Below are 27,385 nucleotides of genomic sequence, written 5' to 3'. Positions count from 1 at the left end.
GATCAATTAAGATATATTCTAAGTATGCATTGAAGTTTTAATATTAGGATATCCCTTCATTTATTTTATCTTTTTAATAGATCTAAAGAGAAAAACCATAATTTTATAAGGTGAAAAGGATACAAAAATAGATGTATATTTCCTAAAGATAATAAATTGCATCTATCTCGGTCCAAAAGCCAACATCAAACTTAATTGGTAAACATAAGAGGTATTCTCATTAAAGCAAGGATAAGATATATGTGATCACCACTATTATTTAATATTTTATTGGAAATAGTAGCCAATGCAATTGAACAAGAGAAAGAAACAATAAGCATGAGAATGGAAAGCATATGGTAAAACTGTCATGTTTATAGATGATTTTATTTGCTTTAACAGTTGGAAACGCAAGTGAACTGACTGAAGGACTAATGAGAGAATTCAGTGATAAGATATAATGCTAATATGGGCTTCCCTGGTAGCTCACCTGGTAAAGAAGTCACCTGCAATGCAGGAGACCCCAGTTAGATTCTTGGGTCGGGGAGATCTCCTGGAGAAGGGACAGGTTACCCACTCCAGTGTTCTTGGGCTTCCCTGGTGGCTCAGATAGTAAAGAATCCACCTGCAATGTAGGAGACCTGGGTTCGATCCCTGGGTTGGGAAGATTCCCTGGAGGAGGGCATGGCAACCCACTTCAGTATTCTTACCTGGAGAATCCCCACGGACAGAGGAGCCTGACGGGCTGCAACGCATGATGTCACAAAAGAGTTAGACGTGACTAAGTAACTAAGCACAGCACAATGCTAATATACAGAAGTCACTGGTTTTTTTTTTTTTTTTTAAGTTTCTACTTTCTGATGTTCCCATCAAGAATGGAATGGTTAATGTAAGGTAAAGCATGGTATTGAACATTATGAAAATATTTTTAAAAGTTGAGCAAAAATCAATATGAATACAAAATATTTGTATACTGTGGCAAAATTTCTGTATTTAAAAGCACAAAATCATGCATACGTATACTCAAGCACATACATGTGTATAAATGCATAGAAGCAGTTTTGGAAGGATGGACATAAAAACTTAGACAATAGTTATTTCAACCATCAGGGGACGATCCAAATTAGAATGCAAAAGAGTAGAAGGATCAAAAAACTAGCTTTTTCAGTATCTGAATTTTTATTACAATGTGCTACTATTTAATCATGCAAAATAATGAAATAAAATAATTTTAAAAGTAGTAATAATAAAAATGAAAATAATAAAGGATCCAAAGAAGATGCAAGCTTTGAGTACTTTGTTACCATTTTGGAGACTGAAATTTTATTTCCCCAAGGCCAGTGATAAACAAATAGTTTCTTTGAAAATATTGCTTTTATTCCAGTGTAAATAGTCCAGTGTTGGGAATCCATTCTAAACTACTCTGCCACTTTTGGAGAATGAGCTGTTCATATGAATTAAATATTCAGAGAGAGGAATAGAAAAAAGTAAAGAGGTCCATGCATCTTGCATATCTTACTGATGATTGGGAATGGGAAGGGAAATGTCCACATTAAGAGCTCCGATTGAGTGATTTCTTTAAAGCCAGGGACTGTGTTGGTATTTTCCATGTGTTTGTGGTCTCATTTAATGATGGGAATGTCTCCTCAAGCTGGATATTATTCCCATTTTATGTATGAGGAAATTGAAGCTTAGAGAGATACTGTGTAGTTTACCAAAGGTCCCAGTGTTAATAAGTGTCCTTCATGAAATCCAGACCAGGTCTGCCCCGAAGCCTATGTTCTTTCTTCCGTTCCATGCTTCCCCCCAATAAAATAGAATAACCACACTGAATACATTTTAATCTGTGTCTTGATGGTTCAAGAAAGCACTTCTGACTTTTTCAGTATTTCAGACATCCTGTGATGAGCATCAATTATCAGAGTAGTAGTGAAGCATGAAAATGATAGTTAATTGGAGGTATCCAGTTGAAAGAAAGCAGAGCAATACTGCATTTACAGAATGTAGTGCTATTATGACAGATAAAGAAAGGTTCAACACAATCGCTTGGGTGATTTTTTCGTGGCCCCTTTGTTACTATGGACCTGTGTATTCTGAAGGTCTTTATCCCCTATATGCTGATTTCATGTATACTATGTTCTGTCATTTTCAGTACTTGTGTTAGACCTTGTTTTGCTGTTTGTGGTTCTATAAATATTGTTTAGATATGTGATGCAATTTTCCCTCTGTTGAACTCTCATAGCGAAAGATCTGATGTCTGTAACCTGACCTAATGTAAGCAGAGTTTAAGTGTACTGCACCAACGGCTTCATAGATGACCCCTTTGGTTATAGATTATAAATGCCATTTAGAGAAAGCAGGAGATGGCTCCTGAGTGTCTAGTAAACTTCAACAACCACCTGAGAGATACCTCTGTGTGACTGCATAAAATGGAAATAAAGAATGGCAAATAACCCATTGACTATGCACTTTCTCACCCGCTGAGAGCAAAACGCAATCCAGTGCAATTTTAGTACTTACATGCCTCTGGGGGAAATAGACTCCTAAAAATCACCAAGTGGAGCATTGGAAAAATTCCTTAAATTTGCGCTATGCTTGGTGTTATAAAACCCAAGGAACCTTAGACTTTCTCCTTGAGTAAAATGGACTGGTAATTTTGTTTTGTTATATTATCCACCAAGCATAATGATAATGGGTCATATGCAATTTAGGAAAAAATTAAGCCTAATAAGAAAAACCTCTAATAAATACTAATAGCATCTTATTGGTATTGTGGTTAGTCTAACCCTCCTATTAACATTTGTTTTTACATATTAAATGATCTGTAATATGTTGGAAATGAAGAGGGCAGTAAAAATTAAAATAAGCATTCTTATATACATGGTACAAATGTTTGCACGCCTCCTCCTGCAGGCAGGTACCAGAAGGGATGATACATAAACGGGAGTGGTACCAGGATATAACAAGAGAGTCTTGATTTTAGGTGTGTTGAGCAGTAAGAATGCTCCATGTAGGGAGTGGACCTTATCACTAACCAGGAATGCAGCCCATTCAATGAAAATCAGAATTCAGTCCTGAGAAAAGGATACGATTAATTATCCCCTCAAATCAGGCTTCTTCTAAGCTAGTGGAGGGAGGAGAGTGGAGGAGTGGAGAAGCTTAGGGAAGCTCCAATACACAAACAAAAGGGCTTGGGGAGGAGTCCCATATATTGTTAGCTATCCTTTGCGTACAATGTGGTAGGATGGGGTAGAACTAAGGGAGTGTTTTCAGGAAGCCTTCCTTACTAGACATGTTCCTCTCAAGCCTATGTAGGAACCTCCTAGGAAAGTCCATAAGGTAAAGATGTTTGAACATGTTTCAGGGATTCTGATTCTGTGAGCCTGGGGTGACTCTCTGGCTTCTGTTATTATTAATGAGCTCTGATGACTCTTCTGTACACAGCAATTGGAGGACCACTACGTTAAACGATACCGATGAGGAGTCTCTTCACAGGTCCTCTCAGCCATGAGATTTAAGAGGGCAGGGACTGTTTCCAGACCCTGCTGACTAGGGTTATGGCAGTCACAAGGACCTTCTCTTGTCAGGCCCTCAGTGGTTTCTGAGGACTGAGAAGCCTGTAGGAGATTCAGTTACTATGAAGGGTTTGCTGTGCAAGGCACTGTACTGTGTGCAGAAATGCCAAGGGTGCCTTTGTTTTTTTTAAGGAACTTACAGTTTAGGTGGAGACAGCAGACAAAATGCAATGACGTATACAAGTGCTGTGAACTGAGGCCCACAAAGGGCTTGGTCATGAGATGAGGGTGGCCTACGTCATCGTAAGGCTTGCGCAGAGGCTGGCAGGGGATGTGGAGAAGAGGTCTTCACAGAAATGGTGTTGAGAAAGTTGAGCCCATGAGTGGTATCCACTAGCTAGTCCTAAGTGGTGAGTGAGAGGGAGGAGTGTGAGATGACTCCCGGGTTTTTGGCCTGAGTACTTTTGTAGAAGATGAAGCCATTTCTGAGGAAGGGCATTTGGGAGGCACAGAGTCAGGGGAATGTGTCTGATGTCGAAGGTGTCTGTGCCTGCAAATAGAGATGCTCTAAGCTATGGCTTGGCAAACTTTCGCTGTAGTAAGTGTTTTAGGCTTTGGAGGCCGGATGCTCTTTGCTGTAACTACTCAGCTTTGTCTGCCGTTGTAGAATGAAAGTATTTGTAGGCAATATGTAAGGAAACAGGCATGGCTGTGTCCCAGTAAAACTGTGTTTTCTAAAGTAAGTGACAGGCCAGATTTAGCCCATGGACTGTAGCTTTAAGTGTGAATGGCAGATTTGGACAGAGAGGTATTGACTCCTCTATATCTATGTACACAATGTCTTTCTCTGTAGCCATAGTATCTCAGCTCTCCTTTACAAATGCTGCATGCATTTCATACTTTTTGAACAAGGAATTTTCAAACTATCCAAAAATTGCTTAATAATTATAAAAAATTAAATTTGAAAATGTAAATTAAAACTGTAAGATACATTTTGTATTCACTGGCTCAGCAAAATGTAAACAGCCTGGTAATACCAACTGCTGTAAAGATGTAGAGCAACAGAAACTCAAGTTATTTTTGTGAGTGTGAGTCAGTGTATCTGCTTTGCAAAACAATTTGTTATTGTCTGGTGAATTTGAATATATGCAAACTCTTAAGATCCAACAATTCTACTCCCCAAGTTCTAACCTAGGAAAAGCTACTGTACATATTCAAATCAATATGAACTATATGCATAGCATTTTCTGTAGTAGGAAAACAAAACAAAAAACAGACAAGAAAACTGGAAACAGCCCAAATGGTTCATTAAGTAAAGTTGAGTAATATTCAGCATGGATGAATGCACAAAATTGGGAGGAAAAACAACTCACTGAATGATATGGTGTACTGTCATTATATAAAGTTCAAAAATGCAAATTAAAACACTATTTTAAGAGTCCTTATAGAAGTGGCAAAGCTATGAAGAAAACCACTAGAATTAAAAACTCAAATTCAGTTGCATTTACCATCAGTGGTAGGTAGAGGCAAAGACAAAAACAACCCAAGAGGTTTATTTATCTCTAAACTTGGTGAGGAGTGCACAGATATTTTTAAAGCTGTAGTTCTTAATACTTAACATATGTTTTTATTTCTCTTCATTTGTAATGGAGCAGGCATTGGATAATAATGAATAATGAGACAAAAGCAAACTCTTACTGACATATCGATTTTGTATTTTCAAGAGGTAATTAACTCAAGGTAATTCTTCTCTAAAAAAGAAATGTTAGTTTGGGAGACTGACTTCATATCCAACTTGGGGTCTTTGCCGGTCATGTCGCCTTTTCAGTGACTGAGGCCTGCTGGCTCCCAGTGTTTGATCTGGGCAGAAGGCAGCAGGGCCCGGGGATAGCAAGGAGGAGGGAGCAGTGTCAGGAGGCAAGCTCGTGTAACTCCTGTAGGGTCATTTGAGTTCCCCATCTTAAGGAGAACAAGCATCATCTTTGGCAGAGGACGCAATGTGGTCATATTCCTCCCTGTCACTCAGCAAGTGATCCCACTGCTGCCTGTATATTATACCAGTCATCTGGGTTTACAGGGACACTGTGTAGTGGTTTTGTGGTGTGGAAGCTATTGCTACCTAATTTTTTTTCTTTCTTGAATATCACTTTGTAGTGTCATGATTACAAGGCTTGGAAGAAGATAAGCTCTCTGTCCATTCTGAGTATAAATGGGCACTTGAGATGAAACCACCTAGTTAATTTCCCCTTATTGCTGCAGGAGAATCTGAATCCAAACCACAACACAACCTAGCCCCTAAATCTCTATTAAAAACCACCTTGGGTAGTCTGGCAAAAGCTTTATTTAAAGTCAGCAGAGAATTGTAAAGTCAAAAGTGAAAAATGGTGCAACAAGAAAGAATCATAAAAAAATACTAGATCAGTTAAATGTAGTCAAAGGCAATTTAGTGTGTTCTGGCACCAGTCCTTATTGATGCAAAGAATGTGATGTGTCAGGGGTCGGCAAGAACATGTAGGAAGCGTGGAATGAAGGATGCAGCTCCAAGCTTGACTCTGGGGCAGCCACACGGGCCATGCAGGAGCCCTTGCTCTTCCTCTGGACTAGGGATTTCAGGGAGAAGATTCTGATTATCCCAGTCTGGACATCTGTTCATTCCTTCTTAATGTTGTATATATTTTAAAATTAGAATTTTTTCATTCATGGGAATAAGCCAAGCCAGAGGCTGCATAAATTGAGTCAGGCCAAGAAGGTAGATATTCCTCATCAGTACTTTTTAGTATCCTAGTCTCTTTGGGGTTACCACTTTGACCTGCATTTCATATTCACATTCCAAGCTGTGATTATTTCTGTCTCATCTTCCCCAGCTCCTTTAGTCAGTATGAGCTGATCTGATTAGTGCTAAGCATTTCTGTAGCTTCCATTTTATTCAGCTGCCATGTTTAGGTACTGTGCTAGGTCCTGTATAGCATTATCTCACCAACCTCATTAAAACCCTACACGGCAGCTCTTTGTATCATGCCAGTTTCACAGATGAGACCAACAAGGGCTCAGAGACTCAGAACTCTTTGGAGGTTACTCACTGAGTAGCAGAAACAGGATTCACCAGGCCTGACTGCTCAGGGGTGTCATGCTAGAGGATTGCCTTGCTAACCTCATCTACAGTGGTATCTGGGGACCATACCTCTGGAGAATGTAGTTGCACTATAGGATAGTTTTAAGAATGAGACCAGTGTTTGAATCCTCACTTTACCACTTAATGGTTTTGTGACCTTGGGCAAGATACTCTGTATCGCCCTCTCTGTAATATAATAATTCCTACATTTGTAAGGTTGTTGTGAGGACCCTGTGAGTTGATATAAATAGACTATTTTAAAGAGTTTCTGGCCCATTGTAAGTGCTATATACATGCGTGCTGCTATTGTGGCTGATGACACTTCTGTTATTAATGTTATTGTTTTTGATGTCTTCCTTGGAAGGAAAGTTATGACCAACCTAGATAGCATATTCAAAAGCAGAGACATTACTTTGCCAACAAAGGTCCGTCTAGTCAAGGCTATGGTTTTTCCTGTGGTCATGTATGGATGTGAGAGTTGGACTGTGAAGAAGGCTGAGTGCCGAAGAATTGATGCTTTTGAACTGTGGTGTTGGAGAAGACTCATGAGAGTCCCTTGGACTGCAAGGAGATCCAACCAGTCCATTCTAAAGGAGATCAGCCCTGGGATTTCTTTGGAAGGAATGATGCTAAAGCTGAAACTCCAGTACTTTGGCCATCTCATGCGAAGAGTTGACTCATTGGAAAAGACTCTGATGCTGGGAGGGATTGGGGGCAGGAGGAGAAGGGGATGCCAGAGGATGAGATGGCTGGATGGCATCACTGACTCGATGGACGTGAGTCTGAGTGAACTCCAGGAGTTGGTGATGGACAGGGAGGCCTGGCGTGCTACGATTCATGGGGTCGCAAAGAGTCGGACATGACTGAGCAACTGATCTGATCTGATCTGGAGACAGGGTGCCTTCACTGAGGGAAATGGGATTGGCTAAAGGGGAAGTGAAGGGTCAGCCCCATGGCAGGTCCATGGGGTGGAGGTTCTTAGGCAACGCACTGAGTACTGTTGCAATCCTACCTAATGGGGGGCACGCTCACTTTTGGTAGACCCTTTTCTCACAAACGAAGTGGTTTTGGGAGGTCAAATGAGGAAACTGGATTCTATGGGGGTACTCCTCCTAGGTACTTGTATTAACACGTTCAGAATCAGATTCTCGGGTCACCTGCTTTTCTTTCCCATCTACAGATTTACTTCCTGGAGAAACAGGGAGAGGTTTGGAGACTTCCTTGGTTCTAACAGGTCTTATCAGAATCTCTGTTGTAGATTCAGGAGGAGTGATTGGTTTAATGTAAATGCTTTAGAGGATCTGAAAGAGATTAGAGAAACCTATTCCAGAGGATAAAGGCAAGACAGGAGGGAACCATTAATCTCATGGACATTCAATTCCCTAAGAACTTTTTGGGGAGTGACCAGAAACAAGCCAGGCCATATGCTGTCCATTTGCAATCCTCTGAGCTCTGGACTTTTTTTTTTTTTTTTTAAACGGATCGAGGCCAATGCCATTGCCTCATTTGGATGGTTCTTAAACTTGAAAAGGAACTGAAAGGTTGAGGCTTGCATGCAGAGTCGAAACAGATGATTTGACGAAAGTAGTCCTGACAAACACCAGGGCTCTCCCGATTGTCAGAAACAGTCTGATGATGACATGTTCGAAGCTTCCCAGACTGGCTTGCGTTTTGGTAAATAGGAACAATCAGGGAAGACATAGTTATGCTGTGGAGAGATCTGAGATGTGGAGAGAACAAGTTAATTGTTCAGCTTCAACTGAGACCTTTCACTCAAGTCATTAATCACAGTGCACAGTCTGGAGCCTTGGCCCCACAGTTCAGGGCTTTAGGCTGCTCTCCCGCTCCAGACCAAGGCTCATTCCAGGTGCTGGCCATTTGCGTTTCCCTCCAACTGGGCTGATTTATGGACCCAGAAATGTTTCCTGGTTTTTCCAAATTCTGTTCCATTACTTTGTAATAAAGGGGACATGTGATTTCTGGTTTTGTGCAGATCCTCAGTTTTAACATCCCTAGTACCAAAGATTTTTTCAATTAGTCTGTGGCCTGTCTTCTGTGACGGAGAGAGTAGAAATGTTGTTCTGTGTGTTGAGTATCAAAATGAAGACTTTTAGAGACTCTCTTGTTTCTTCCCTGCTTGGCTCGAGCTGAAGACACACAAGCCCTGCATGAGGCTTGTTCCTGCATTCAACATCTCAATGCAAATTAAGTCTTGGGAAACCTTAGTGACAATAGCTCACCATAGCGATTGGGATTGGCATTATCCCCATTCTGCCCCGACACATATGGTTCAGGGTATAATAGCAGGCCTTCCATACTGGGGCCAGGTCTCCGATGACAGAGTAAGCCAATATTGAAGACTTCGCAAGAGAACCTGAGTGTCAGAGGAGGACACTGTAATATTGAGGCTAAACAGGGCATTGCCGAGTGTTACCTGTTGGACTGAAAGATAAACCCAATCTAAGCTGATAAGAGGCAACAGATCCCTTGGGAGTTTTCCCAAGTGGCAGAAATGTGTTGCAAGAAAGTAATTGGAAATTGATATTTGACATATCTCTGGGTTGCTTTTTATTCCTGATGACACCAAAGGGTTTGGCTAAGAGTCAAGAGTGACTGACACGTGAAATCCTGCAGTCCACGACTGAAATACGACCTCTTCTTTGCTGAAAGTAAGCAGCTGCTTTTTGACCCTTTGTTTCCTAACTAGCACATCAACTGTAGAGACTTATGGGCTCAGCTTGGTGAAATGAACTATGAATATAGCCAATCCTGCCCTTCAATACTTCTCTGAAAGAAAGTCTTCACTGGCAGTGGAGAACTGTCCTTAAAATTCAAATCAATTTAATGGTCCTTTTTCAGAGTCTGCTATGGGTTCTGTATTGCATTGTGTGCCATGACGTACAAAATAAATACCAAATATGGCCTTTGCCCTTGAGGAACTTACAGGCTCCTGGGAAGGATGATGTGTTTATGAAACACATTTTCCATGCAAGATAAGATATCACACGTGGGCCAAAGTGACTGGAACCTGGAATAAGTACAACAGGGGGTCAGAAAAAGGAGAGTAGGCAGACTAGACTTGTCAGGGAAGACTTTATGGATGAGGTGGGACAAAGACATCGATATCCCAAACCCAGAACGCATCCTTATAGAAACTGCAGGGAACATAGAATCAGGTTGCTAAGAGATTGTGGAGCCCACTTGAAGTGAAAATAAATTTGTTCAATATGAGGATAGATAATTTAGTTCAATAAATATTTATTGAGTGCATGCTTTGTGACAACTGTATCTGATGAGGTAAGAGATGAATAATCCCTACACAGAACACAAGCGGGTAATTCTCAGATGCTACCTTCTCGTAATCGAGATTTTTAAAGTTATGCTGGCCTGTGTGATTCCAAAACTTGTGATTTTTACCACTTAACATTCCATCTTTCAGAAAGACCTTCCCATGCTTGCTTCAACAATACATATAGTAAAATTGGAATGACACAGAAAAGATTATCATGGCTTTTGCCCAAGGATGATGTGCAAATTCTTGAAGCATCCTATATTTTAAAAAAGTAGAAGATGAACTTACCCAAGATATCTTTGGGTTGAGGAGCTGAGTCTAATTTTTTTGTGTAGTGGAGGAATGACACATCCAACTTCATAAGCTGCTAACAGTGTAAAGAATTGCATGAATGCTGATTGTGACAGGAAGGGACACTGAGTTAGCATTTGAGTAGCCCCAAATTCCTGGGTTAGGGAGTATTTGGAGTAGCATTTGAAAAGTCTGAACCTGGCCCGAACTCATGATCATAAGCAGAGTCCAAGCTCTCTGAAGATCAAATTTTCTTGGAATTTCCATGATTCCCTTTGACAGCTTCTTTGGAAACCCAGATAGAAGGGTCTTCCATTATGAGCATTTGAGATAGTGTTGCACTGGGCTCTTTGGCTCTCATGAAGTCTGATCTTGGCACTACCCAGATATAGTGGTAGAGTCACTGAAAATTCTGTCTGTAGTCTTCCTTGCAAAATGAGGAAATCTATTATTTGTTCCCTTAAGGTAGAGGCAATTGCAGATTGGTCTAGAAAGAAGAGAAGTCAGGATGACGGTGGTGGCAGTGGTGGTCGTCATAGACACGGTAATCATTATTCCAAATATCCACATAGTTTTGAATAATATAACCACAGAACACTAGTAAGCCCTGGAAAGAATCTAAGATATCAAGCATCGAGGCGCAGAGGTGTCAGGGTTTATTTAGCTAAGCAATGCCAGAGGAGAACTAGAAAATCTCCCTTTTTAGCTAGCAATCATTCTCATACCACAGTGAGACCCTGCTTTGTAACCCCTGCGTTTCTGCCACGCATGTGACTGCTCTGAAGCTCATTTAGATATCAAATTTAAATGGAATTCCCACAAAAACTTTTTTTTTTTTTTTTTAATTTGGAGGGACTGGTGGAAGGAAAAACTAGAAGAAATTTGGAAACACTCTTGATTCCTGTCATTTTCCTTAGTATTCAGTCATTCTCTTCATCTGAGAGGCTCATTCTGGCCCCCCAGTATAGATACATAGATACACATGTGCTCACCCACTCATCTGTATGCATGCGTGTGTATTGATATGCATTCCTCTTCATCATCTGCAGTCATTTTACAAATAATGGCTTGTGTGTGTGTGTTTTATCATCTTATTTTTAAAATGAAAATGACAACTTCAAAATTCTTTGCAGAAATAGTTCTTTTATGGTGTAAAAAAAAAAAAAAAATCCAGTATGTAGGCCAGGGTCATCTTTGGGTCACAAAATTCCATGAGGGAGTTGGCATTGGGAGGGGATAAGCGGTGACTTTGGAATTTCTGTCCCTCCGTTCTGGGCACATGCATCAAGTTGGTAACAAAGAAGTTAAGTTAGTGGAGAGCTAGTGAGTCCAATGAGAAAGATAGAACAAGGTTGAGAGTACAGAGTATGGGCAGGATGTAGAAGGAGACAGGGAGGTGGGGATGCCCTCCCCACCTCTTACAGCCTCTGTCTCGTCTGTGAGCTCATCACTGTGCTGGGGGTGGGGTTGAGAAGATAAAAGGAGCTGAGACTTTTGAGTTGAAACTTTTGCTCTTGAGGAAGCTGTCTTGCAAACTTTCTTCTTGAATAGAACCAAAGGGGTTTTGTAGAGTTAGGGACATCAGAGTGGGGCTCAGAGTACCGGGGATAGACTACTCAGAACCTGATCTAGGTCCTGAGTTTAAGGATGAGAAAGTACTACAGGCTTTCTATAAACCGGGGGAGCAAGGCAGGAGGATCAAAATCTGGCATAGGCTCTACTCGCCCCACCCTGGCTGTCGGTACGTCTACTCAGCAGGATGGCTTATTAGCAGTCATCCAAAGCGCTGTCTAGAGCAGCATTGCCCACAGATACGGAACTTTCAAGCTTCCTTCTATGTTTCTCAGGCCTGTGAGGAAAGCACCCTTAATGTTCTTTCCTGGACTAGCTGAGCTTGGACAGTGAGGAAGCCCAGTGGCTCCCTGAGCAGACTGGCTGCAGAAACCACCCTCTGCAGTGGGCAGCAGAGAATCCGTTCTAATGAGGTGGATGAAACTGGAGCCTATTATACAGAGTGAAGTAAGCCAGAAGGAAAAACACCAATACAGTATACTAACGCATATATATGGAATTTAGAAAGATGGTAACAATAACCCAGTGTACGAGACAGCAAAAGAGACACTGATGTATAGAACAGTCTTATGGACTCTGTGGGAGAGGGAGAGGGTGGGAAGATTTGGGCGAATGACATTTGAACATGTAAAATATCATGTAAGAAACGAGATGCCAGTCCAGGTTCAATACACGATACTGGATGCTTGGGGCTAGTGCACTGGGACGACCCAGAGGGATGGTATGGGGAGGGAGGAGGGAGGAGGGTTCAGGATGGGGAACACATGTATACCTGTGGCGGATTCATTTTGACATTTGGCAAAACTAATACAATTATGTAAAGTTTAAAAATAAAATAAAATTAAAAAAAAAATGTAAGTGACCAGAGGGTCCTCTATTTCACACTTCTGAGGAGGTAGCCACAACACCTAGGGTGGGGAGACCCACATTTCCAGAGTTTCCCACCTCCGTCTCCTGTAGGAAGGTTACAAGTAAGTCTGGCCTTAGTGGTCTGCTATTTCCCTGTCTGTAAACATGATATCATGATTATTGTACACATCCTGTGCTCGGTGTCCTGAGGTGTGAGACCTCAGTTGACTTTGAGAAACATAGAGGCCATTGTGGAAATAGGAAAGATGAGCACAATCACGCCATTATCTGAAGTGTGTGCAGAGCCTGCCTGACAACAGCTAGGGGACTTTGACAAATCAGAGACCACTGTCACATATGGAGAGGTGCTCCCACCTTTGCCTCAGTAGCTGTTTCTTCTTACTGAAGAGTGAGAACAGTGGGAGGCCTAAAGCAAGCTGGAAGCAAATCCCTAGACTTGGTTCGTTTCATGACCACAGTGCTTGGTGGGATTATCAGTAAAAGCTCTGGCAGTCCTCATGGGAGAAACGCCAGATATAAAGCAACTGAATGTTCATTCACCTCTTTTAAGTTCTTTCAGAAATAACTTGATTTACAAAAGAATATGGAATCATCATTGTCAACCAAGATGTCATTGTCACTTTAGGATGTCCAGAAACAAAGGGATATTATATCCTTTGTTCTTAGAGTACTACAGATGCCAAATTATGCACAGGGTTCCCTCATGGCATTGAGTGTGTGCGAGCCTAGAGGCAACTGAACACTGATTTCAGAAAGAGATTGCCTCTGGTGGTGTTCTCACCTGAATATTTCCCTGGAAAAGTGGGAGGAAGCATGCCCCCCCAACCCTGCTGCATTCTGATGGAGCAGTAGGCAGCAAGGCAGAGAAGGGCTAGAAATGGTAGGGGGTTTGGGGTAAATTCTTCTCAGCCTGCATCTAAGGAGCTTGACAAGGGTACCAGTAAAGGGAATGAGAAATAATTCCAAACTTTTGGTTTTGCCGGCACATCAACATATACCAACAGGTGCTTGATTCAAAACATAAATGTTTGATTAATGCAGTATCAGGCATCTGGAACAGAGAACAGTGGAATTCGGGGCTTGAGTAGGACTTAATTGTCTTTCATTTTAACCACAGCAGTCTAGATGCACATAGTAGGCACTGGAAGTGTTTGTTGATTAGGTTTTCTTTGATTGGAATGACATGGTTGCTTGACTTTGGGTCCAGATGTTTGGCATCCAGCCAGAGTTGTGTGCTCTGCATCTGTCATCAACCTCCCACGGCAGAGGTGGTTGGCTGGGGCAGCACTCCCCCCATCCCCAGGCTGAGGCCTCATTCTGCCTCTTTCAGTTCCTGCACACTGGCTCGTGTGAGCATGGGCAACAGTGTGTTAGTTGCTTAGTTGTGTCCAACTCTTTGCGATCTCATGGACTGTGGCCTGCTAGGCTTTTCTGTCCTTGGAATTCTCCAGGCAAGAATACTGGAGTGGGTTGCCATTTTCTTCTCCAGGGGATCTTCCAAACCCAGGGATTGAACCTGGGTCTCCTGCACGGCATGCAGATTCTTGACAGTCTGAGCCACCAGGGAAGCCATGGGCCACAGAACATGCAGCAAATGACCTATGGAGCTGGCTAGCTGTAGAAGTTGTCCTCCACACCCTCATTCCCCTGAGTCATGGTGGTTGTATTTTATGAGAGAAACATTGGCATCTCAGCGAACAGACCATAGCAGTGCTGGTGATAAGGACTTGTGCAGTCAGGTATTCATCCATTCCATTGGTCATTGCAAAACTGCTGAGGACAGGTCCATGAGTTCCCAGCACTGACCAGGAAGCTGAGGAGGAAATATGAGAAGACCCGTGGAAGGGAAAGTAGACGTTTCACAGGTTAGTGGGGATGTAAGACCTTCATTAACTCCTAGGGAACAGTGACAGGATGGGTGGTTCCATTAGTGCTGATGGCATGGGCAGCAGAGGGGAAGGATGCCATATGGTAGAGTGGATACATATGCATTAGATCTGAGTCTGCATTTCATATCTGCCTTGCAACTCCAGCATGTGACTTTAAGCTCAGGCCTCAATTCCTTGTCTTGTAAACAAAGAGAATGTCCCAGGATATTCTTCAGATCCTTCTGTGACACTTTGATCAGAAATTTTGAGATCATTTTCCCATAATTTAAGGTTCCCCCAAACCTAGAACTTACTACTTTCATAGATAAACATAGACTTCTAATGCACTAAGGAACCTGGGATGAAAAGTAGTGAAGGAAGGTTTAGACTGTGCACTCATGTCCAACAGAGGATCAAATGGTCGGATGGCATCACCGACTCAATGGACATGAGTTTGGGCAAACTTTGGGAAATGGTGAAGGACAGGGAAGCCTGGCGTGCTTCAGTCCATGGGGTCACAAAGAGTTGGACACAACTGAGCAACTAAACAGCAACTACCGATGTCTTGGTTAAAAGACAGCAGCAGTTGTAGGTCTGGGAGGATACATTTTGGATAAAAATACAAAGGTTTGTTATGCTTGGGAATGGAGCTCTATTTCAAAGTAAGACAGTACCAAGTTTGATCTTTCTTCGTGGATAACATGCTTGGTTCAGTTATTTATCTCAGGACCAAGAGCATCTTGTTGCCCTTGAGTTGGTCCACAAACTGCCTTGGTTCACCATTGTTGGTATGGCAACCTTGTGAGCAGGTTCCGGAAGGCGTCTGCTGCCAGTGTTAAAGGTGGCACCCAGGAAACAGGGACTCTATTTTTGTGGGAAGTTGAGAAACGAGAGATAGGATAATCTGGATTTGAACCCAGGAAGTAGTGTAGGTACAAGTTATACTCCTGTCTAGCTGAAAGATAGATTCATTACCCAGGTGGTTTCCAGTCTCTTTTGACTCCATGGAGTGAGGTCAAGTGTGTTACCCATACAAAGGACAAACTGCAAAAGGCTTTAGAAACCTCTCACTTCTGTATAGTACTATATTGCTTTCTAAGAGGTTTATGAACCAACTTGATCATTCCCCACAATGATGCAGTAATGATATTCCTAAATGACAAGAGGAACTGAGGTCTGAGTATGTTGATAGGGTTAGCTGTTTCTCAAAGGACATTTGATGGATGCTGGAAAAAGTCCTACCCTGAAGCTGTTCAGAACCTTCTCTCCATGGCTGAATTTATTCTATAGTTTAAAATATACCTGATTCTGTGTACTTCTTTTTAAAATACAGGAGCTCCTGGGGAAGAAGTCATATCAAGCTTACTGTCACTTAAATTCAGTTCAGTTCAATCGCTCAGTCATGTCTGACTCTTTGTGACCCCATGAATTGCAGCATGCCAGGCCTCCCTGTGTATCACCAACTCCCGGAGTTCACCCAAACTCATGTCCATCAAGTCGGTGATGCCATCCAGCCATCTCATGCTCTGTTGTCCCCTTCTTCTCCTGCCCCCAATCCCTCCCAGCATCAGAGTCTTTTCCAATGAGTCAACTCTTCGCATGAGATGGCCAAAGTACTGGAGTTTCAGCTTTAGCATCATTCCTTCCAAAGAACACCCAGGGCTGATCTCCTTTAGAATGGACTGGTTGGATCTCCTTGCAGTCCAAGGGACTCTCAAGAGTCTTCTCCAGCACCATAGTTCAAAAACATCAGTTCTTCAGCACTCAGCCTTCTTCACAGTCCAACTCTCACATCCATACATGACCACAGGAAAAACTATAGCCTTGACTAGACGAACATTTGTTGGCAAAGTAATGTCTCTGCTTTTGAATATGCTATCTAGGTTGGTCATAACTTTCCTTCCAAGGAGTAAGCATCTTTTAATTTCATGGCTGCAGTCACCATCTGCAGTGATTTTGGAACCCAAAAAAATAAAGTCTGACACTGTTTCCACTGTTTCCCCATGTATTTGCCATGAAGTGATGGGACCAGATGCCATGATCTTCGTTTTCTGAATGTTGAGCTTTAAGCTAACTTCACTCTCCTCTTTCACTTTCATCAAGAGGCTTTTTAGTTCCTCTTCACTTTCTGCCATAAGGGTGGTGTCATCTGCATATCTGAGGTTATTGATATTTCTCCCGGCAGTCTTGATTCCAGCTTGTGCTTCTTCCAGCCCAGCATTTCTCATGATGTACTCTGCTGCCGGGGTCCAGCCCCGGCTGATCCAGGGTATTCGAAGGGGAGACGGCTTCGGCGACTATTTAAATATTCATCAAAGATATAAAGAGTAATAGAAAGAGGACAGCTCAGTAGGAAAATTCAGTGGAGAAAAGAGGCTGAGTAGCTTGGTTTACGCGGGAGACCAATAAAACTTCAAGACAAGAAGCTTGCACCACTTACGTAGGCCGCAGGCATCCTTCCGTTCTCCAGAAGGAGAGGAGACTCTGAGGCCTCCCTGGTCGGATCTTAGAAGCCCAGGCATAATTAGTAAGCATGGTGGGTTCCGCGCTCCAGATGGAGACTCAGCCAGAGTGAGAGAGAGAGTGACATGGGGAGACCAGTATTTCGAGGAACTGATCCCAATTCTTTATTTTCCAGAGTCTGTTTTTATACACTGAGATGTTATACAAAAGTCACGTGGGGACAGCAGTCCTGACTTTTATTAAAGTCAGGTGCTTCACACAAATGTATACAGAGGTCTTAGGGGTGTTACATCATCTTCTGGTCAGGGGGGCCTGCTGACAATTTACGACCCTCTCCTTGTGACAGTGGTCAGTCAACCAGAGCACTTTTTTCTCCAAGGGTGATTATTCTTAAAACAGATGCCACCCACATAAAGTTACATTCCTATAGGGTGAGGGTGTAGTGGGTTTTAGTTAAGGAAAGAATTTACTTAGCCTAAGGTCTAATGTGATTTATATCAAAGGTTAATACTTATTTCTTTTATATATTCATTAATGTGTGTAAGGGCAGGGGATGTGGAGTCTAAGCAACAAACATTGGCCTAACAAATGAAAAACCCTTCACCAATACAATTTCTAATCAGCCCACTATACTTATACTAATGGTTTTCTAACTTTTCTAAGGAACCTGTTTTAGAAGGTTTAAAGCATCTCATGCCTCTCACGGTTGGGAGGCTGTGAGCAATCACATGTGGCCAGACAAGCCTGTCAGGCAGGCTAGAGAACCTTCAGAGGAGTTTGTAGGTTGAAACACTCCTATCACGCCCAGGAATTATTATTAACTGGAGCTCTAAGTTAACTCCTTCTCCGAAAGAGGTGGTGGGGGACAGCCCCCCGTAAAGTCAGAGGTGTAGGGGAGAGCACAAAGTAGTAAAGTAGGCAGGCTCTGGTTATGGGGGTAGATGCTCGAGAATTTCCAGGTGGACTCCTGAGGCTCGATCCTGCCTTTGTGTATGTCGAGCCTCCTTCCTCATGACCTTTGTCATGGGTGGAGTGCCTCACGCCGGCCCCCAACACTCTGCATAGAAGTTAAATAAGCAGGGTGACAATATACAGCCTTGACGTACTCCTTTTCCTATTTGGAACCAGTCTGCTGTTCCATGTCCAGTTCTAACTGTTGCTTCCTGGCCTGCATATAGGTTTCTCAAGAGGCAGGTCAGGTGGTCTGGTATTCCCATCTCTTTCAGAATTTTCCACAGTTTATTGTGATCCACACAGTCAAAGGCTTTGGCATAGTCAATGAAACAGAAATAGATGTTTTTCTGGAACTCTCTTGTTTTTTTGATGATCCACCGGATGTTGACAATTTGATCTCTGGTTCCTCTGCCTTTTCTAAAACCAACTTGAACATCTGGAAGTCCATGGTTCAAGTATTCCTGTCACTTAAGTAGTTGCCTGAAAAAAAAAAATTTTTTTAACAATCATTTTCATCTGACATAGCTGAACACAGAATACTAGATTGTCCAATTTAGGTTAAGTGCAAGAGGATCGGGATAGATTTGGGTTTAGGGAGTTTGTTTGGAGCAACCATCCTGAAGCGGGCATAATAGTGAGTGCCTTGGGACTCCAGTTGTGAATGAGGGGAGTCCCTAAGTAGGGAATAGTGATGCAAGGTGTGAATCAAGGGAGATATTGAAATCAGAGTAACTCTTTGTATTTCGGGCTTTGGTTAGTCTCTCTGTGTTGGACCCATCCCTAGCGAGCAGGGTGGGATTGTGACGGATGGGGTCAAACCCATCTGCAATTACTGGCCAAATACCTGGCTGTGGGCATTGGTCCATTTCATACGCTCTCGTATTCTGCTAACTACTTAAGGCAGAAAAAAATCATTCCCGTTTGACTCCAATATGTGCCAGTTGAAACTGAAATCTTCATACTGAGCAAATGTACCAGAGAACACTCTATAAACTTAATGAGGGAGATGAAGAGATATGTGCCAGAAACCTAGAAAATTTAACACTGATGAGGTTATGACTATTATATGTTTAGTTAAATTGTTGACACTGACAGGACGTGGCTGAGGAAATCTGCCATCCGTTTTCTTCTTGTATCAGTGATAATGGTTCCTTGGTGTGCTCTTCCCAGTTAACAAAAATACTCCTCCAAAGTTAAATGCAGGGAGAAGTGACATAAGAAATACTTTTATTATCTCTGCTCTTCTGGGAGTTCCCTCCAGGCACATTATTTAAAGCAGGACTTCTTCCGACTGGCACATGAGTTTGGAGGGAAGGACTTACAGGTTCAGAGGTGAATGTAGAGGGTCCTGAGAGGTGGGAGCCTCCTAACCCTGTGCATGCATATGTGCCCTGGCAAACCCATCTAGCAGAGTGCTGTGCTCATCTTCCCCAAATCCCTCTTCTACCTTTCACATTTTCCCTCCCCTCAAAAACAGAGAAAGGTTCTCCTTTGCCTAGTGAATAAAATCTCAACCTCTTTAAGTGGCAGTGAAGGCATAAATGTGATCACAATTTTTGTAAGCTGCAAGATCAGATCAGATCAGTAAGCTGCAAAGTGCTGTATAAATATTAACTATTTGAAGAGGAATCAGGGAGTGGTAGAAAAAAGTATTGAATCTGGAGTCGGGACACTTTGGTTTGAGTCTTATGCTAGTTGGGTGACCTTGGACAGGTCACTTAAACTCTCTGAAGCTCAGTTCCTTTATAAGACAAGATAATTGTGATAGTTAAATTAATTGAAAGTGACATAGTAATTAGCAAAGAATGGACACTCAATACCTATTAATGAAGACATGGTAACTGAAGGCAATTTAGTCCAACTCTTGAGAACACTGGCTGTGGAGACGTGAATTATTTATTTTCCTGTGTCTCTTTTTCCCTGCCTATAAAATGGGGATAAGATGGAAGAGTTAAATGAATTAATACATACCTGGATCTTTCAACAGTGCCTGGGCCATAGTAGTCCTTCTGTAAGTAATGAGGCTCCTATTACTGCTGTGGTTACTTTTATTACTCAAGGACCTGTTCTGGCCTTATCTTTCCAGCTTTATTTGTTTTTCAGTAGAGAGAGAGCTTCTCCACCAGGTCATAACATCCTTAGGATGGAGACTAATTCTTACCTTTAACTGGTGTGGAATTTACTCAGTGCCTGAAAAATACTCAATCATTTTGTTGTTTAAAAAAAAACATACAAATATATGCTTGCTATGTCTACACAGCATTGCATTGGAGGTTTTAGTTGGTGCAACAAGGCAAGAAAACAAGAAAGAAAAAAAAAAAAAGCCTAGACTGGAAAGAAACAAAGCTCTCTTCATTCACAGATGATCATGTAATAGAATCTGTAAAAAGCTACCAGAAGTAATAAGTGAATTTAGCAAGGTTGGAGGATATAAGATCAATATAAGAATCAATTTGTTTTTAGTTGCTTATCCTTAGGATTGTCACAACTAGACCAATTACCTGCAACACAGAATGAGTAGGGGGTAGTGATGGTAAATAAAATTGGAAAGGCAGGTTGAGACTCAGTTTGATGACATAAATTAATTTGGAATGCTTTTGCTCAAGCTTTTTGTCCATCTGTCCCCTCCCTTCCTTCCTACCTTTTCTTTCTTTCCTCTTTCCTTTGTTTTTTTCCCCCCTTTCCCCTTTTCTCTTCCTCATTAGTTTGTTGACATAAACAACCTGTCTCCGTGAAAAAAAATGTAGAATTTTGTTTCTTAAAAACAAAGTTGTTTTTTTTTTGTTGTTGTTCCCTTGGATTAAATTAACAAAATGAGCAAATAACAAAAAACAATACACAAGAAATTGCTTTAAACTTTTGGGGATCATTCTGTGAAAAAAGTTACCAAAGACAGAGACGTAATATTAGTCCATGGACCCTGGAGCTGCAGGTATCCGGATTCAAGTTCTTTCTCTTAACAAGATCTGTGACTTTGGCAAGATCCCATCAGCTTTTTGAGGCTCAGTTAGCTTGTTTTTAAAAAGGAATAATGGTTACATGACCTCTTTCTTTACAGGGTTCTCGATAGCTCACTTCAACAACACTTTTTGAGTTCCTAAGAATTGGACCATGACATGGAGATAGAGAGTCTTTCCCTTTTTAAGGAACATTTAGTGATGATATGTGTGAAAATAACTTCAATGTCATGAAATAGGCTGTTAAAGTTGTATAAGGAGAAACATGGGAGGTGCAGAGAAGGGGTTAATTAGCTGTGCCTGTGGAATAGGGGACCGTTTTGCTGCCTTGATATCTACACCCAACCTCAAAGTTTAAATGGAATTTTTAACAGTTAGAGAAAGGGGCAACTTCAGTACAAATATAATCTTATATTTGTTTAGCACTTTATTCTTTTGCTTGACACAAATTACAGTGGTGTAAAAACTATAATTTAAAACTATAAGGGATTATTATTTGTATTCCAGGGGCAGTTATTATTACTTTAAATTATTCTTTGGTAAAGCTGGGGAAATTTCGACCTTAAATTGCAGCAACTTAACCAAATTTGTTTACATAAAAATTCCCAGGGAATTTTTCCATGTTGGAGGAACCAGAAGTCTTAAGAACTTAGCTCCTACTGAGACAAAGGCAAGAGTAGAGTGACACAGATTAGGAGAAGGCCACTGAAAAGAAGAAAAGAGGATGTTAATTAAGTCTTTGCAAAATGATGGCCCATTTTATAATTATGGCACAAATAGCTAAGTAAAACTATAAAAATATAGAAACCTAGATGTTTCAACATTGGTACAACATTAACCCAAAGTGCTCAATCTTTGTGAAATGTTGCAACCTGAGAATTTTCCCTTGGCAATCCTGATAAATCATGTGGCACTGCCCCTAGGAGAGAATTGGGGTCACAGCCCTGGGTTAAATTTCTCAGTTCTACAGATCCTTGCCTTGGTCCAACATGCCATCTATGCAATGTTGAATGTTTGACAAAATACTGAAGATTATTTGGAAATATAGATAGAAACCGTATTTGGAGGTTTGCAGAAGAGTGGGAAGTGGAGCCAAGAATGTACCTATAATTTAGGGAACAACAATGAGGTCTCATAAAAATAAATAACCATGATGTTAAATAGACTACAGATCATTTGCACCTCGAGGCTTCTCTTAGATTTTGTGCCAGTTGAAAAAAGAAAAGAGAAAAAGTGATAATTGGCCTTGCGCTTTGTGCCAGAAGACACAACATTTTAAGTAATCAAGAGTCGGACACGACTAAGCAACTAAACTGAATCAAAAAGAATCCCTCCCCAATTATTAATATTTAAAGGAAGAAAAACAAAATACATCAAGCTATCTCGAGTAACCATCCTGGATTTGGAAAAAGACTTTAAGCAACTCTGCCTGGAGTCATACTGTTTTATACTGCTCTTGACTTTACTTGAAAGCTGATGTTGCTATCTAGAAAACCTAACAGGTTTAAGTATTTCGGTTTTATTCACTGAGAAGTCATTTCCAGTCACATTGGAGAAATGGATTCTAGTGTTTGCCAGTAACCACTCCTCCTGTGCTTTAGAGAAAGTAGCGTGTGTGTTGGGAAAAGCACTGAACAGAAGTCTGATGACAAGAGTTCTACAACTTGCGTCTGCTAGTGCTTGAGTTTTAGACTTTAGATAAGTCAAGTCACAGATGTGATCCTCAGTTCTTCCCCCTGTAAAACAGGACCAGTCATACCTACGCAGCTACCTTGTAGAGTTGTGAGTGTCAGTTGAGAAGTTGGACATGGAAATATCATGCAAATGCAAGCGAGTGTGGGTTGCTACTCCTTGCAGTGGGCCTCTGAGACACAGAATGACAGGATTGGCCTCAGGGACTATATATGAAGCCATTGGTACTTTAAAAAAATATTTTATTGGAGGATAATTACAATATTGTGATGGTTTTTCCCATACATCAGCATGAATCGGCCACGGGTATACATGTGTTCCCTCTGTCCTAAACTCCCCTCCCACCTCCCTCCCCACCCTATCCCTCTGAGTCATCACAGAGCACCAACTTTGGGTGCCCTGCTTCAGGCATCAGACTTGCACTGGTTATCTATTTTACATATGGTAATGTATATGTTTGGTACTTTTACCAAGAATGTTGGCTTAGTTTAGTGGTATATGCCAGGGTCCAGTACAGCTTTGTCATTTTTCTTAGACCCGCCCCCGTGTATTCACTCTGTAGGACTAGACCTTCCTCTGCCTCTGAATAAAATCCCAGTTGGTGCCCCAAACTTGCAGCTCACTCTTGGAAAACAAGTCCTCTGTTTGCTGAGTCTTGAAATATTCTGGATCCAGTTATAAATGTCCCAGTCTCGGGTAAGAATGTGAAATCCACCCACAGATATCGTCTCTTCTGTGCACTGACGGACGTCTTCTTTCTGTATTCTCTCATCTTCTTCTCGTTCCCACTCCCCAGGTAGGTTCAGTGAAGAAAGGGAAGAGGAGGAAGAGGCAGGAGGAGGCGGCAGGAGCAGACTTGCCGCCTGTCTGCCCTGCTTTGCTCTTCCAGGGACAGATGCGTAGTCTGGCCCTTCTCCTTAGGCTGTTTCATGAACAGCTGGAGTCCTCTCACTTGATGGTAATAAACACAGTCTCCTAAGGCTGTTCACTTGTTATTCCTCTTTCAAATCCTGGACATCTGGGAACTTCGCTCTTTTGAGATTTCTGTACCTCCAGCAGGGCAGGATCCAGGGTTAATGCAGGGAGCTTTTTCTTACACTTGGCCCTAATCTCCTCCATGGAAATATAGATCTTTGACTTACTAATAGTGGGAAATGGCTACATCCTCCAAACAGACCTCTTTTATTGAGCCATCTAGAAAGCAACCTCAGCCATAGTCTTTTTTTCACGTGTTAAATTTTTTAGACGTAAGTCATATGTCAGTTCATTCTTATCCTGAAAATGCAGGAGACACATATCAAGGTGTCCAAGTGATCCACTGGATCTCCTCTGATTTGCTTGAGATGACAGAAGTCTCCCTAAGCCTTATCCATGGAGGTGAAGCATTACAAGCAAACCTGAAAATTCTCTTTAAAGAAACCTCCACTTTACACTTCCAGACTGCTCTCCTGCACCATCCAATATCTTTTCTTGGTAATGTAGAGAGAGAAAATCAGCTAAGTGCTGCAAACCTAATTCTTAGATACCTCCATTGTAGGTCCTGCCTAGGTGTTCCGGTTCCCCATCTTAGATGTGGGTCTGGTTGGTTTCTATTGTCTTGAGGCTTTAGTTGAACTTGAATGGAATCACATTGTAACATTTTACTCTATTTATATCCATGCATCCCAAACTGTGGGCTTCCCAGGTAGCACTAGTGGTAAAGAACCCACCTGCCAATGCAGGAGGCATAAGAGATGCAGGTTCAATTCCTGGGTCAGGAAGATCCCCTGGAGGAGGGCATGGCAAGCCACTCCAGTATTCTTACTTGGGAAATCCTAAGGACGGAGGAGCCTGGTGGGCTATAGTCCATAGCGTCACAGAGAGTCAGACATGACTGAAGCACCTTAGCATGCCTGCACACATCCCAAAGTGTAGTTTGAAGAACACTGCTTCAGAGAAGTGTTTCAAGATTTGTAAAGTTCTTGATTAAAAATCTCGGGAAACAAATGTAAGATTTTCAGCTATTAAGGTGCTTATTGCACATAAACCTATTAAATAATAATTAAACCTATTAAATAAATTAAAAAATTAAGCCTATTAAATAATATGTGGAATCTCTAATTTGGCACCCAGTTTGATACATTTTAGTTCCAGGGTTCTTCAGATATATTTATCTGTACCGCTGATTAATACAGTGTCTCTTTGCTTACGTTTTGGGCAGTGCTGCTCCAGATACAACTTAAGAGTCTTTTCTGATTAGTTGAGGCTTCCACTGGGCATAGCTAAGTATATTCATACATTCCTCTAAAGTTTCCCTACTAAAAGTAACGGGCTTATGTTCATGTGAATATATATTCTGAAAAGAGTCAAACAGTATTAGCTGTGTAGAGAAAGAAAAGAGGTACTTGTTGCCCTGTTTATGAAAGACAGCAAATATTTTAAAAATTAGATAGTACAGATAATACATTAGACTAGGGATTTAGACTATTCGAGTATTTGATTTAGACTTTCAGAGTATAGCTTTGAATTGTAAAGGCAAGTTCAGTTCAGTTCAGTTGCGTCCGACTCTTTGCATGGACTGCAGCATGCTAGGCTTCCTCGTCCATCGCCAACTCCCAGAGCTTGCTCAAACTCATGTCCATCGAGTCAGTGATGCCATCCAACCATCACATCCTCTGTCATCCCCTTCTCTTCCTGGCTTCAATCTTTGCCAGCATCAGGGTCTTTTCTAATGTGTCAGTTCTTCACATCAGGTGGCCAAAGTATTGGAGCTTCAGCTTCAGCGTCAGTCCTTTCAATAAATATTCAGGACTGATTTCCTTTAGGATGGACTGGTTGGATCTCCTTGCAGTCCAAGGGACTCTCAAGAGTCTTCCCCAACACCACAATTTGAAAGCCTCAGTTCTTTGGCTTTCAACTTTCCTTATAGTCCAACTTTCACATCCATACATGACCACTGGAAAAAGCATAGCTTTGATTAGACAGACCTTTGTTGGCAAAGTAATGTCTCTGCTTTTCAATATGCTATCTAGGTTGGTCACAGCTTTTCTTCCAAGGAGCAAGCATCTTTTAATTTCATGGCTGCAGTCACCATCTGTAATGATTTTGGAACCCCCCAAAAATAAAGTCTGTCACTGTTTCCATTGTTTCCCCATCTATTTGCCATGAAGTGATGGGACTGGATGACACCATCTTAGTTTTTTGAATGTTGAGTTTTAAGCCAGCTTTTTCACTCTCCTCTTTCACTTTTATCAACTCTTTAGTTCTTCTTTGCTTTCTGCCATAAGGGTGGTATCATCTGTGTATCTGAGGTTATTGATAGTTCTCTGAGCAACTTGATTTCAGCTTCTGCTTCATCCAGTCTAGCATTTCATATGATGTACTCTGCATATAAGTTAAATAAGCAGGGTGACAATGTACAGCCTTGATATACTCCTTTCCCAATTTGGAACCAGTCTGTTGTTCCATGTCCAGTTCTACCTGTTGCTTCTTGACCTGCATACAGATTTCTCAGGAGGCAGGTCAGGTGGTCTAGTATTCCCATCTCTTTAAGGGTTTTCCACAGTTTGTTGTGATCCACACAGTCAAAGGTTTTGGTGTAGTCAATAAAGCAGAAGTAGATGTTTTTCTGGAACTTTCTTGCTTTTTCAGTGACCCAGTGGATGTTGGTGATTTGATCTCTGGTTCCACTGGCTTTTCTAAATACAGCTTGAACACCTGGAAGTTCTCAGTTCACATACTGTTGAAGCTTAGACTTGGAGAATTTTGAGCATTACTTTGCTAGTGTGTGAGATGAGTGCAATTGTGTGGTATTTTGAACATTCTTTGGCATTACCTTTCTTCCTTTCTTTGGGATTGGAATGAAAACTGACCTTTTCCAGTCCTGTGGCCACTCATATTTGCTGACATATTGAGTGCAGCACTTTCACAGCTTCATCTTTTAGGATTTGAAGTAGCTCAACTGGAATTCCATCACCTCCATTAGCTTTGTTCTTAGAGATGCTTCCTAAGGCCCACTTGACTTGCGTTCCAGGCTGTCTGACTCTAGGTGAGTGATCACACCATCTTGGTTTTCTGGGTCATAAAGATCTGTTTTGTATAGTTCTTCTGTGTATTCTTGCCAACTCTTCTTAATCTCTTGAGCTTCTGTTAGGTCCATACCATTTCTGTCCTTTATTGTGCTCATCTTTGCATGAAATGTTCCTTGGTATCTCTAATTTTCTTGAATAGATTTCTAGGCTTTCCCATTCTATTGTTTTCCTCTATTTCTTTGTATTGCTCACTGAGGAAGGCTTTCTTATCTCTCCTTGCTATTCTTTGGAACTAAGCATTCAGATGGATAACAGTGACTTATTTTCAGAGATTTTATTAAACAGGAAACTAATATAAATAAGAGGCGCTAGAGAATAGGGAGAGCCCCCAGGGTCTTAATAATTTAACACTCTCCAAAAGCACAAGTCACAGGGCAGGGCAGGGGCCAGCGGAATGGTGGGCTGGTCCATAGTTTGTTCCTTCTACATATTTTCTCCTACAGCCATCAGTTGTATAGGTTTTGAGTCACCTTAAATGTCTTTACCTTTGCACAATTGGTCAGTTTTATACTGTTTTCAGATAGGCATCTTCTTCTTTATTCAACTCACTTTTGAATGTGGGTCATAACTTCCAAGATGCATTTCAAATAAATAGCCTGTTCCATCTATTAATACATTGTGTCTTTAGAAGATGATTGGTTTGATGATTCTTTTTGTTGTAAACTTTGCTAGTATTTGTACTGAATGGTATCACCGTCCTACAAGCCTGAACTGTCCTGGACCGCCTGCTGCTGTCATGATGTTAGCCCT

The 27,385-nt window shown here is 41.5% G+C and overlaps 1 protein-coding gene and 1 non-coding gene across 2 annotated transcripts in view; both read left to right on the top strand.

Annotated features, from left to right (window-relative positions):
* Positions 1 to 27,385, top strand: part of LRMDA (leucine rich melanocyte differentiation associated) — an 861,351-nt gene that overhangs the window by 610,506 nt on the left and 223,460 nt on the right. The window lies entirely within an intron of this gene.
* LOC138986147 (U6 spliceosomal RNA) lies at positions 10,060 to 10,164 on the top strand. Its single transcript, XR_011463048.1, has one exon. It is a non-coding gene; the product is annotated as a U6 spliceosomal RNA (small nuclear RNA).

This window comes from Bos mutus, chromosome 28 (assembly GCF_027580195.1).
Source record: "Bos mutus isolate GX-2022 chromosome 28, NWIPB_WYAK_1.1, whole genome shotgun sequence".
Lineage (NCBI taxonomy): Eukaryota > Metazoa > Chordata > Mammalia > Artiodactyla > Bovidae > Bos > Bos mutus.
The sequence above is the reverse complement of the archived record's forward strand: the minus strand, read 5'-3'. Positions and strand labels throughout refer to the sequence as shown.